At 44.8% G+C, this 11,961-nt stretch overlaps 1 pseudogene across 1 annotated transcript; it reads right to left on the bottom strand.

The window, feature by feature from the left end:
* Window positions 1-357: 357 nt before the first annotated feature.
* Window positions 358-668, bottom strand: LOC308415851 (elongin-B-like; annotated as a pseudogene). The gene has a single exon. The product of its transcript is annotated as an elongin-B-like (transcript).
* Window positions 669-11,961: the final 11,293 nt, after the last annotated feature.

The following is an 11,961-nucleotide window of genomic DNA, read 5'->3' as shown; positions in this document are numbered from 1 at the left end:
GCCTGCATGCATACCTGTACACCGCATGTGTGTATTGCCCCCTCACCCAGGACCCCAGAAGAAGGCATTGAAATCTTTGGAATTGGGGTTACAAATGATTGCAAGATTTCCTGTAGGTGCCGGGAGTTGAACTCGGGACCTCTGAAAGAGTAGCAAATGCTCTTAACCACTGGGCCATCTCCCCAGCCCCTGCCTGTGGTTTCCATACTCATTCAAATGAAGAGGAGGCATTGATCTGTGAATGTACAATACTTGACACGGCTCAGGTAGAAAAGGTAGATGATCTTATGCTCTCTTTCTTTTCTTTTTGTCTGACAACTTTTTTTTTTTTTTTTTTTTTTTGGAGGAATGGGGTCCTCATGGCACAGCTTGTCCATTAGCACTGTCTCCAGGATACTGTGGTTTCCTTACTTCTGGAAGCTCTGGAGGGTTGGAGAAAGGCACAGGGTTTCATAGACCAAGCCCACAGTGGCAGGAGCCTGTGGTCATGCTGTCTAGCTAGTGAAGCCACACTTGCCCAGAGCTTTTCTGTCATCAAGGAGCTGGTTGTCCTTACACAGCCGCTGTTTGTGGATGTCCTGGACAATGTGCTTCAGCTTGGTGCTCGACTCCTTGGCATCCATGAAGATGGTGGTCTTGTGGTGCAGGATCATAGGAAACATGTCCATCCCAGCAGCTGCTTCTGGCTTGATGCGCCTAGGTGGCCATGTAACACTCCCCCTTTCTTGGTAGGAACAGCATCTTTGCAGTCCTGGTCACCACGTCTGAGGCTGTCCTTCTGTGAGGACCCCCAGGCTGTTCTGTCCTAGAGACCCTCCTGAGGGGTCCTCTCCATGGTGTGAGCCCCCAGGCATACAAGCCATTTTGGCCATCCACTCCTCTCTGCTGACAACCGGAAATGGAGTAGAGGCAGGTGTTCCCTTTGTGATGGATTAGGACTCCTGATCCACACCGCCTGGGAGCCTTCTTCCAACCTCGGCGCTCCAACATAATTTGTTGTAAGGTAACAGAGAGTACAGCTTTAAAAACAAAACAAAACAGAATGAGCCTTGTGTGGTGGCGTGAGCACTTAGAAGGCAGAGGCAGCAAGATCTCTTTGGGTTCAAGGCCAGCCTAGTCTGCAGTGTGAATTTCAGGACATCTAAGACTATGCAGTGAGACCCTGTCTTGAAATTAAAAAAAAAAAAAAAAAAAAAAAAAAAAAAAAAAAAAAAAACAAACTAAGGAAGGAAGGAAAGGACAGGATAGGAAAGGAAGAAAGTGATCCCAGGATGAGATCTGTATAGCTAAACCTCTGCTTCTCCCTACAACATTCCAGTAAAGGGTAGGTCTTGTCCTTCCTGATATGCCACCGTGGTCCACTCAGTAAACTTACTTTTTTTTTTTTTGGTCAAAAAGAAAAAAAATGAGATAAGGTTTCCCTATATAGTTCCAGATGGCCTGGAATTTGTTGTGTAGACCAGGCCTGTCTCTGCTTCCAGAGTGTTAGGATTAAACCTGCATGCCAATCATACCTGGCATTGAAAATTCTCTAAGAAAAGAAAACAAACAAAACATTTTCAAGATTTATTTTTTAAGATAGCGTGTATGTGTGTGTATGTGTGTGTGTGTGTGTACTTCCAGCTCCCTCCGAGCCCTCTTGGCTCGGCTTGTTTCAGACAGGAAGTGGTTATCAGAAGTGGTGTGATGAAGTTCTGGGGAGAATAATGACAAAGTAGCTGCACTGTATCAAATTAGTTGAGAATACATTGTTTCCTTTACTTGGAAGGTTAAGCTAGTTCCAACAGGGTTGCGGCTTTCTCTTTTTTATCTTATTACAGTTCATTTTGGGGTTTTCGACACAGAGTTTCTCTGTGTAACAGTTCTGGCTAGTCTGGAACTCACTTTGTAGAGAATGGGCTGGTCTCCGACTCACAGAGTTGCCTCTCTACTGCTGGGATTAAAGGTGGGTACCACCATCTGGCCACCTTCTGACTTTTAAAAATGATTGTGTATGTGTGTACATAAATGCAGTGGAGGTCAGAGGACAACCTTGTGGAGTTGGTTCTCTCCGTTCATCTTTACATGAGTGCCTGATGGAAGGCAAGTATCCCCAGGATTACATAGTAAGTGTCCCCAGGACTGATTACATGGTAAGCCTTTTTAACCAGCGGGCCATCTTGCTAGCCCCATCCTTTCCTATAGAAATTAGATATACACATACCTCTCACACACAATGTGCAACATATATTAAAGTATTTCTTGCAACCATGACTGACTAAGCATACTTTCCATATATTCTAAGATATAGCTCAACCGTTTCACCCCACCCCAAAAGCCAGGGATACATTTTCAGCTTAGAAATGACTTTTTTCAAGGTGGTGCATGCCTTTAATTCCACCACTCGGGGGGCAGAGGCAAGTGGACATCTGAGTCAGAGGCCAGCATTGTCTATAGAGTGAGTTTTTATTTTGTTTGTGTGTGTGTGTGTGTGTGTGTATGTGTGTGTGTGTGTGTGTGAGAGAGAGAGAGAGAGAGAGAGAGAGAGAGAGAGAGAGAGAGTGTGTGTGTGTGTGCATGTATGAGGTACCTCAGAGACAATTTGAAGGAGTTGGTTGTCTCCTACCATTTAGATTTCCCCAGATCAAATTTGGGTTGTCAGGCTTAGCAGCAAGTGCTTTTACCTGACAGACATCTCGCAGGCTCTTAGAAATATTTCTAGAGGCCATAATCCCTATCAGGAATTGGTAAACTTTCTGTAAGAGGCAGAGAATAAATATCTTAGTCTTTGAAGTTTGTTTCCTTTCCTGCTGTAACTGCTGTCCCAATGCAGCCACAGATCATATAGGAAAGAATGGGTATGGGAATATGCCAATAAAACTTTATTTACAAAAACAGGCAGCTGGCTACGTTTGGCACTCAGAATATAGTTTGCTATAAAATCTAAGGCAGCATTGTCCAATAGAAACATAATGCCAGCTACTTATTTAGCTATAAGAAGAATAATTCTATCCTTGGCACCAATTCTTTAAGTTCAATATAACTGGAACTGGGTCTCCAGAAAACACCACAGAGAGGCCATTACCTGAAACAAGAAGTTGTTTTATATTATTTTTAATTAGTGTGTATGTGTGTGTGTGTTTATTGGCATATAAGTACAAGGCATATCAGGGGATGCCGGAGGGCAACTTGTAGGAGTTGATTCTCTCCTTCCACCCTGTGGGTCTGAGGAACTGAACTCAGGTCATCAGGCTTGATGGCAAACACCCTTACTCACTGAGTCATCTCTTTGGTTCCAGAAAATGTTAACGTGGTACTAGAGCTCCCTTGGAAGGCAGAACAGTGAGGTGGGGTAGTGCTAGGATACTGGAGCTTTTATGGTGGTGCTGGGTCAAGATCTACCCTGAATTTTTAGGTTCAGTCCATCCTATAACCATCATGCAGAGTCTTTTTTCCAGTTCTTATAATACAGCACATTTTTAACCACTTTAAAAAAATTAGATAAATTAACCTAGCAATTTTTTAAATGCATATATATACACACATACACATACTATATATAAATATTATATATAAATATATTTCATTATATTTATATATAAATATATATCAAATATATATATATATATAGTGTGTGTGTGTATGTGTGTGTGTGTGTGTATGTGTGTGTGTGAATGATGTGTTTTGTTCTGAGACAGGGTTTTTCTGCATAACCCTGGCTGTCTTAGGACCACCTAGTCTGTCTGGCCTTAAACTCAAGAGATCTGACTGTCTCTGCCCCCCCTCCACCCCTGAGTGCTGGGATTAAAGGCATGTTGCCAACCTGTAGGCATACATTTTTTTGCAACCTGCTTTTAATAAGGGTTCAACCTCTCCTTTAGCCCACCACCCAGCAGAGGTAGTGGAAGAGCAAAGTTATTAGAATAAGAAGTAAGTAGACCTGTCCAACAATAGTTCTTTGGGTGTGAGCTGGATCTTCTTAGGAAGAAGTTCAGTCCTCTAGCAAACACCAAATATGACTCAGCAGCTGCAGATCAGTCCTCTAGACAGGTAGACACCCGGCACGAACCGGCAGCTATAGTCCAGTCCTTTCAGCAAGCAGACACCAGGCAGCTGTAATTCAATCTTGAAGAAACAGCCAGACTCAACAGCCAGCCTGAGGCGAGGCCACAGAAGTTGAAAGGTGCCACAGGAACCTCGGGAACTGTTCTTGGGCAAGTTTTCTCTCAATGGTGGTATTATTACAAGCTGAGCTGAACAATACTATGTAAATTGAACCAATATATGTGTGTCTTTAGCAAAGAATAGCAAGGTGGAGCAAACCAAACCAAGGCTCAGTGCTTGTCCCCCACTGTCTGGGGGGTATTATTTATACTCCTTTACCAAGAGTCCTTTTACGTGTCCACTATATCTAAACATCCTTTCACCTGTGTCTGCTTCAGGAAAACAATCTTTCAAGTGTTTGTTTCAGTAAGACATTCTTTCACCTGTGTGCCCCAGCCAAAGATCATTTCACATAACTAACTTTCCAAAGAACTAGAAGTTTCCACTTTACCAACTCTACCTAACTAGAGCTAACTCCTTGCCTCTCACTGTCATAGATGCCTAGTAGGTCTGTGTTGGTTTATCCTGGAGGTAGGTAGGCTATCAGATGCTGAACTGTGATATTTGCCTTTTTTTTTTTTTTTCCAGAAATGTCCAACTTCTTTGCCCGGTAGTTTAGGGCATTTTGAAAGCAATCATCACATTACATTTCCTTTTCTTCCAGCCCTTCTAGAAAGAAATCTAAGTGCTCGCATTATTTTCCAAGTTTAATCATTGCATGACAGATATGAAAAGTTAAGCCATGTAATTGTTCTTCTGTTGTATAGTTCTTTTCACCATTTTGGGAAGGGGAGGAGAGCGAGAGAAGTAGCTCAATGGAGAAAGTGTGGATTTATACCAAACCCCAAACATCATGAGCCTTAATGACAACCATGTGTTATTCCTGTGAATAGTCACCTCATTTGTTAGAGGAGAAGAAAATACAGTATTGCTCAGCTTGCACATGGAGTAAGCCAGGGAATTCTAAAGATTTCTGGGGATGGGCTAGTTGCTTCAAGTAAATCAAAGTAAAGAATTCCTCTTGTGAAAACATTAGATATAGACTGTAATCGGGATAGTTAAGGCAAGAATGCCTTCCCAGGGCTCAAGATATGACCCCACAGTTAAAATAGCTCTTATTTTGAGGCTAGGGAAATGACTAAGTGGATAGCAGTACATATTGCCCTTACAGAGAACCTGAGTTCAATTCTCAATGCCCAGGTTGAGCAGATTACAACTACCTGTATCTCCAGCTTCAGGAGGATCTAACCACTCTAGCTCTGGTATCTGCTCTGCCATGTACTTAGCATATGAATGAATGAATGAATGAATGAATGAATGAATGAATGAAATAGTTTAAAGAAGAGCACTAGATCCTCAGTCATGAATACCTTGTTGAGACTATGAAAGGTTATAGGAACTTCTGCAACGAGACAGTGCATTTTGCATTATGATGTGGCCATGAGACTATGGAGGCTGGGAAGTGGAATATTATGGAATATATGAGAAATGTCACCAATAAATTCAGGCATATGAATATTTCATCCACAGTTGGTGGTACTATTTAGAAGAGTAGGAGGTGTGGCCTTGCTAGAGGAAGTAAGTCACTGAGGGAGGACTTTGAAATTATATAGCTTTACCTACTTCCCTCCCTCCTTCCCTCTTTCCCTCTCTCCCTTCCTCCCTGTGGTGGTTTGAATGGGCAAACCATGAATGGCCCCCATAGATTCATGTGTTTGAATATGCTTGGCCATAGGGAGTGGCACTATTAGGAGGTGTGACCTTGGAGGAAGTGTGTCACTGTGGAGGCAGGCTTTGAGGTCTCCTATGCTCAAGCTACACCCAGTGTGGCCCACAGTCTCCTGCTGCTGCCTACTAATCGAGACGTAGAACTCTCAGCTCCTTCTCCTGCACCATGTCTGCCTGCACACCGCCACGCTCCCCACCATGATGACAATGGACCAAACCTCGGAAACTGTAAGCCAGCCCCTATTAAATGTTTGCCTTCATAAGAGTTGCCTTGGTTGTGGTGTCTCCTCACAGAAATAGCACCCTGACTGAGATGTACAAAACCCTCTCTTTGTACATCCTATTTGCAGTTGAGGTGTGATTCCCTCGGAGGCTCTAGCAGCCATACATGCTACCGTGCCTTCCCCTTCTGATGGATCCTTAGTCTTCTGAAACAGGAACCCAAACAACCTCTTCCTTCTGTAAGTTCCCCTGGTTGTGGCACTTTTTCCAAGCAGCAGAAAAGTAACTACTGTAGGTGCTGGTCTTAATGCTATAGAACTAACACAGACCCCATGTAAGAAGCTAGGAGTCTCTGTGAACAAAAAGACTGTAACCCCAGCTCTGAGGAGCGTGGAGTCAAGAGGACCATGGGGGCTTTCCGGCTTTCAGCCCAGCTGAAAGAGCTCCAGGTTTAGGGAGAGACCTTGCCTCAGAGGAGTAGATGGACAAGTGATAGTGGAACGTACTCTACGGTTTGTGAACATGAACAGGGATGAATGAGCACATTGCCTACACACAAGTGCACATCTACACAAGACTTTTCTTAAAAAATCACCTTTGAGCTGGGCAATGATAGTGCCCACCTTTTATTCCAGAACCCAGGAAGTACAGGCAGGTGGATCTTTGTGAGTTCAAGGCCAGTGTGGTCTACATAGTGAGTTCCAGGACAACTAAGGTTACTCCGAGAAACCCTTTCTTAAAAAAAACATAAGAAAAAAAAGTCACTTTCCTCAAACTGTGGAATTATCAAATGGGTCTAGAAGTTTGAAATCTGGAGATACCTCTGGACATGTCTGGTCCATCTTTTTCCTGGGATTGTTTGTAAGCTACCTGACCAATTAGGTGGCTCTCTGAGAAGCTTTCAAGAGGAGGCTGCTATGGAAACAAATTGGGCAGCTATAGCAAGAGCATTCAGAAAAGGCTCAGTAGGGCCTTTGTACAATTTCTGTCTCCTACATCTGGGGCAAACCAGTGGTGGCCCAGTTTCTGCAGTGTGACCACCGCTGTGAAGGATGTGAGGATGGAGGCTGTCTGTGTGGATCAGGCCTTGAATCGGGCCCAGTCCTTCCCCTTCAACTGTCAGAAGCCTCACATGGCCTACGGGCAGTAGATTTTAGAGCTTAGTTTCAGGGTCCAGTGTTCTTAGCTGCTAATTCCCAGCTTATTGGTAGTGACAGAGAACACTGCTGTAGCTCGAGTATGTCAACTTAGTTCTACATAGGGAACTGGAGTCCGAGCTGAATTGAAGCCCCAAATTATACAGGGGATAGTCATTTTTTTCTTGGTCACGATTTAGCATGCAAAGATCAGGGCTCTTGCTTTTCCTGAGACTAGAATGATCTTGGCCCTTAAGCCCTATTTTCAGTGGCGGTGGGAAAGGCAGGTGAGTCACCCCTGCCCATGTCAGGCATTGGCACTGCCATGGTAGTCCCTTTCAGGGTGACTCTCCCTCATCCGTACTTCTCTGTCCCTTCTCCTGGGCTAACTAAGCTCATTCTCTCGTCCCAGCTTGAGGATAGTTCCCACTTTCTCATGCTGTCCTTCAATGACTTCAGCCTATCCACCAGGGCTCCAGCTTCTTGCCTATTCCCTCTGATTAGCAGACTGAAAAAAAGTATTTATGTTTCTCCCCCATAAAGTCTGATATGAATAGGGCCTATCAGGGGCAGAGACCTCTGCTCTCCTTGGTGTCAGCTAGGGTTGCTGGAAGGACAGGGGCTAGGATCATCTATGGGGTGTTTATGACAGTAGCTAATGCTGTCACTAGTAACTTCATCTGGAGCTGTCAGTTGGAGCTAATGGCCTCTACTTGTGGCCTAGACTTTTTTATAGCATAGCATTGCAGCTGGCTTCTATTGGCAAGTGGGAGACAGCAGGGGAAGTTGATTTGCCTTTTATGTCCCCAGTTCTCAGAAACCAAATAGTGTGTCTTTCATCCTATTCTTTTTGCCAAGGTGGTCAGAAAGACCTGCTCAATTTGCTGTTGGTATTTGTCTTAGTTAGGGTTTCATTGCTGTGAACAGACACCATGACCAAGGCAACTTTAAGGGGCAACATTTAATTGGGGCTGGCTTCCAGGTTCAGAGCATCAATCCATTATCATCAAGGCAGGAAGCATGGCAGTGTCCAGGCAGGCATGGTGCTGGAGGAGCTGAGAGTTCTACATCTCGTTCCGAAGACAAACAGAAGACCGACTTTTCCTCACTGGGAGGAGCTTTAACAGCCCCACCCCCCACCTGCAGTGACACACTTCCTCCAACAAGGCCACACCTCCTAACAGTATCACTCACTAGGGGCCAAACACATTTAAAGCACCACGTTATTATTTTGGGGGTTTGATCAAGTTCTTTCTTCCTTTAGTCAATTTTATCTTTTGTTACTATACATATGTATATTGTTTGTGTATTTCTTGTGATGTAGCCCAGGGTAGCATCAACCTTACTGCATTCTCCTGCACTAGCCTTCCACGTGTGAAGATTAGAGATGTGAGGCACCTTGCCATGCTGGCTGATCAATTGGAAGAGGAGAGTGAAACAGACATGGTGGAGGAAGATTCTGGAACCATAGGTGAACTGGTAAACAGTGCTGAGGCCACTTGCAGACCAGTCTCCGCCAATCTCTCTTTGATAATCTTTACAATTCCCCTTGACCTCTCAGATCTGCCTTGGTCTCTAGTCCGGGAGATGTGCTCTGGGTCACCTTGCTTCACAGCCGCTTCTGTGCATCTCTTGCAGGGAGGAGTGTGCACAGCTCCACTTCTCTGTGGTTGGCAATGCCAGGAAGCTGCCCTCAGGTGTCCTTGGCTATAGTTGTGCTGTGGTTCTGGCTCCAAGATGGGTGTGAGATCTCACCCTGTCTGCAAATGCCCATTCTCTCCTCTGCTCGAACCCCAGCTTCCAATCTTCAGTTCCTGCCAGCAGGGAGTATCAGTCAAGGGCAGACTGCTCTCTCTCAAGGGACATTCGTGACAAATTGTGCTCAACCGGTTCAGCTGATGGAACCCTGGGCTCTCTGCATGCTAATCACATGCTCTGGCACTGAGCTGCATTCTCAGACAATTTCATAACTTATTTGCCCAAACCTCTATCATTTGGCTACATCTTACTGTAAAATGAGGACTTTATTTTGGCAAACCACATGTTCAGGGAGAAATGGGAAGTTATTAGGGAAAAATAAATTGGTGTGACAGTATATGCCTAGAATCCTAGCACTCTGGAGACTCGGGTAGCTGAATCCCCGCAGGTTTTAGGCTAGCCTAGGTTGTATAGCAAGTTTCAGGCAAGCCTGAGCTACAAAATGAGACCCTGTCTCAACAGACATAAATAGCCTCACATTTGCCAATTCCCAGTTCTCTGTTCACCTTTCTCCTCTCTTGGAATTTCTGAGGCCTTCCTCAAGTGAGTTGGTGGAGGCCCTGCAGCCATGGCCTGCCCAGCAGGTGGTGGGCAGGACTAGAGAAGAGCCCCAGCTTGGAGCAGCTTCCTTGGGCCACAGGCAAGTTCAAGAGGTGAGTCTTGGGACTGAGGCTTACTCCATTCTCTCTAGAGCCTCAGTTTCCTGCTTTTCCAGTACAGGTTCTCAAAGAGATCAAGCCCTGAAGGTAGCAGAAAAGACCAGATTGCCATCTGGAAGACCATCCTCTGCCTCCTTATGACTGCCATTTCCTCCTCAGTTTATCCTACATTGTCTCAGAATGCAGACCCACGAACATGGTGCTTCTGCCCCCTTGTCAATGTGTGTTTTTATGTGACTGAATGAATGCAGGGCACACTTCCTGTATGTGAGGCAAATGCCCTTTCACTGACTACACTATTCCTAGCGCCCAGTCCTTTCTAACATTTAAATTTTTCAAATTCTTTTTTTGTTTTAAATTTTAACTTATTTTTATATAGAGATTTTATTATTTTGAGGTATGTTATATTTCTAATTTCTGCAGGATAATAAATAGATAGATATCCATTTCTCTTTTCTCCCTTTAACTCCTTCCACGTACCTCCCTTGTTTTCTCTCAAATCCGTAGTCTTTTTTGAAATTGTTGTTAAATATGAGTATGTGCATTCCTAAATATAAAAACCCAACCTGCTCAGTTGATAGAACATTACATATATATGCATGCATGTATGTGTGTTTATATATATGATTTCAGGGCTGACCATTTGGTATTGGACAACCAATTGGTGTGCTCTTCTCCAAAGAACACTGTTTCTCCCCTTCCTAGCATTCCTTAGTTACCTGTAGCTCTTTGTCTAGGGTTGAGGCCTTGTGGGTTTTCCTCTCTCCAAAACATCAGCATGTCTACTGGTGTCATCCTTAGTCAGGTAATATTCTCTGTCTCTATGTTTCTGTCTGTCTGTCTGTCTCTCTCTCTGAGCCTTTGTTGCCCAGGCTGACCTGGCCTTGAACTCAATAGTTCAGGCGGACCTTTAAACTTCGATACCCCTGTTTCAGCCTCCTAAGTAGAATTCCAGGCCTATGCCATGAGGCCTGGCTTCTGGCAGGCTACCTATTAACGAATACTTCTATCTCTGACCTGAGGATATTGATTCCTGGAATACCAAGGAAATGAAAGACCTATTGTGTTCCAGAACAGGACACAATTCATCTGGTAAGACTCGGGGAGCTACCTAGAAGAGCTCATGATCAGAGAGGACAAAGGCACGTAGGAGTCCTTAGTAGGTTCCACAAATAGTGCTAGGAATCAGAGGCACAGGGGCAAACAAGACAGGAACGGTGTCTATTTTCCAAGCCCACTGGGATCATAGGCATTAAAGTCATTATATATATAAAACAAACAAGTGTCCTAGGTAGAGAGTCAGGCCAAGGTCAAAGAGGTAGGTTATTGGAACCTGGAGAGCTAGGATACATCTGCTGAACCTGGAGAGGTTGCTCCAAAGATGGTCATTGTCAAAACAGGTCATCTGCCAGCACTGGGGGAGGGGGTATGGAGAGTAAACAAAGGGTATGCTAAACAAACTGCAGCTTCTTTTTGACCTCTGCCTAGAATATTCCCAAAGATGGCTTGGGGGGATCTGGGGTTGCTGTACAGGAGCCAGGTGACCTCCTGCCAATCACAGGCCTGAGGGAATATCAGCAATGGAAGATTAATTTTTCCTTGTCATTTCCTCTGGTGCCTTAGGCAGTCTCTGGAGCAACTGTCCCTGCCCGGGACCCTGCTCTCGGGGAGTCAGCATTGTCCAGCTGTATCCTGGTCCGAGATTTCAGGGGAGACAGATGACAAAGCTGCAGTGCTCAGTGGAGAAGGAAAACTGCCCCCAAAGAAAGGTCAGCAGAGGCCTGTCCTTCTGGGAATTTTTCCCTGTGGCTAGGAGACACTTAGGATATCTTAAGGCTGGGCTCCAGGAGCCCACAGCCTTTGCCTCAACTTTGCCTCTGCTCTGCAGACCCAGGCTACACCTAGAAAGCCAGTAACTAGCAAGAAGGTCAGGGCTCTGGGGTGCTGGGATTGGGAACTCAGTGAGGAAAGGTCATAATGAGAAGGACTTGCTGGCTGAAAGAGTTGTTTCCAGGAAGATGTGGTATTTCTGTTTGTTTTGTTTTTGAGATGGGATCTGGCTGCATCCTCAAGGCTGGGATTACAGCTCTGAGCAACCTCAGCTCAGTTAAGAGTCCCCATTCCCATATCTGTGGTGGTTTAAATGAGATGTCCTCCGAAAGTCCTAGGCATTGGAATCCATGCTCTCAAGTTAGTGGCTATTTGGGGGAGGATTATGATGTGTGACCTTGATAGAGGAATATGAGGAGGGGATCTGTTATGATCTTATAATTCTAGCACTTGGGAGGGAGAGGTGGCAGGAGGATTGCCCACAGTTCAGTGCCTCCTGGGTTACATAGTGAGAGCCTATCCTAAAGAATCAAAAGAAAGAAAAT

This window comes from Micromys minutus (assembly GCF_963924665.1).
Source record: "Micromys minutus genome assembly, chromosome: X".
NCBI lineage: Eukaryota > Metazoa > Chordata > Mammalia > Rodentia > Muridae > Micromys > Micromys minutus.
This window is presented reverse-complemented; position numbering and strand designations above follow the sequence as displayed.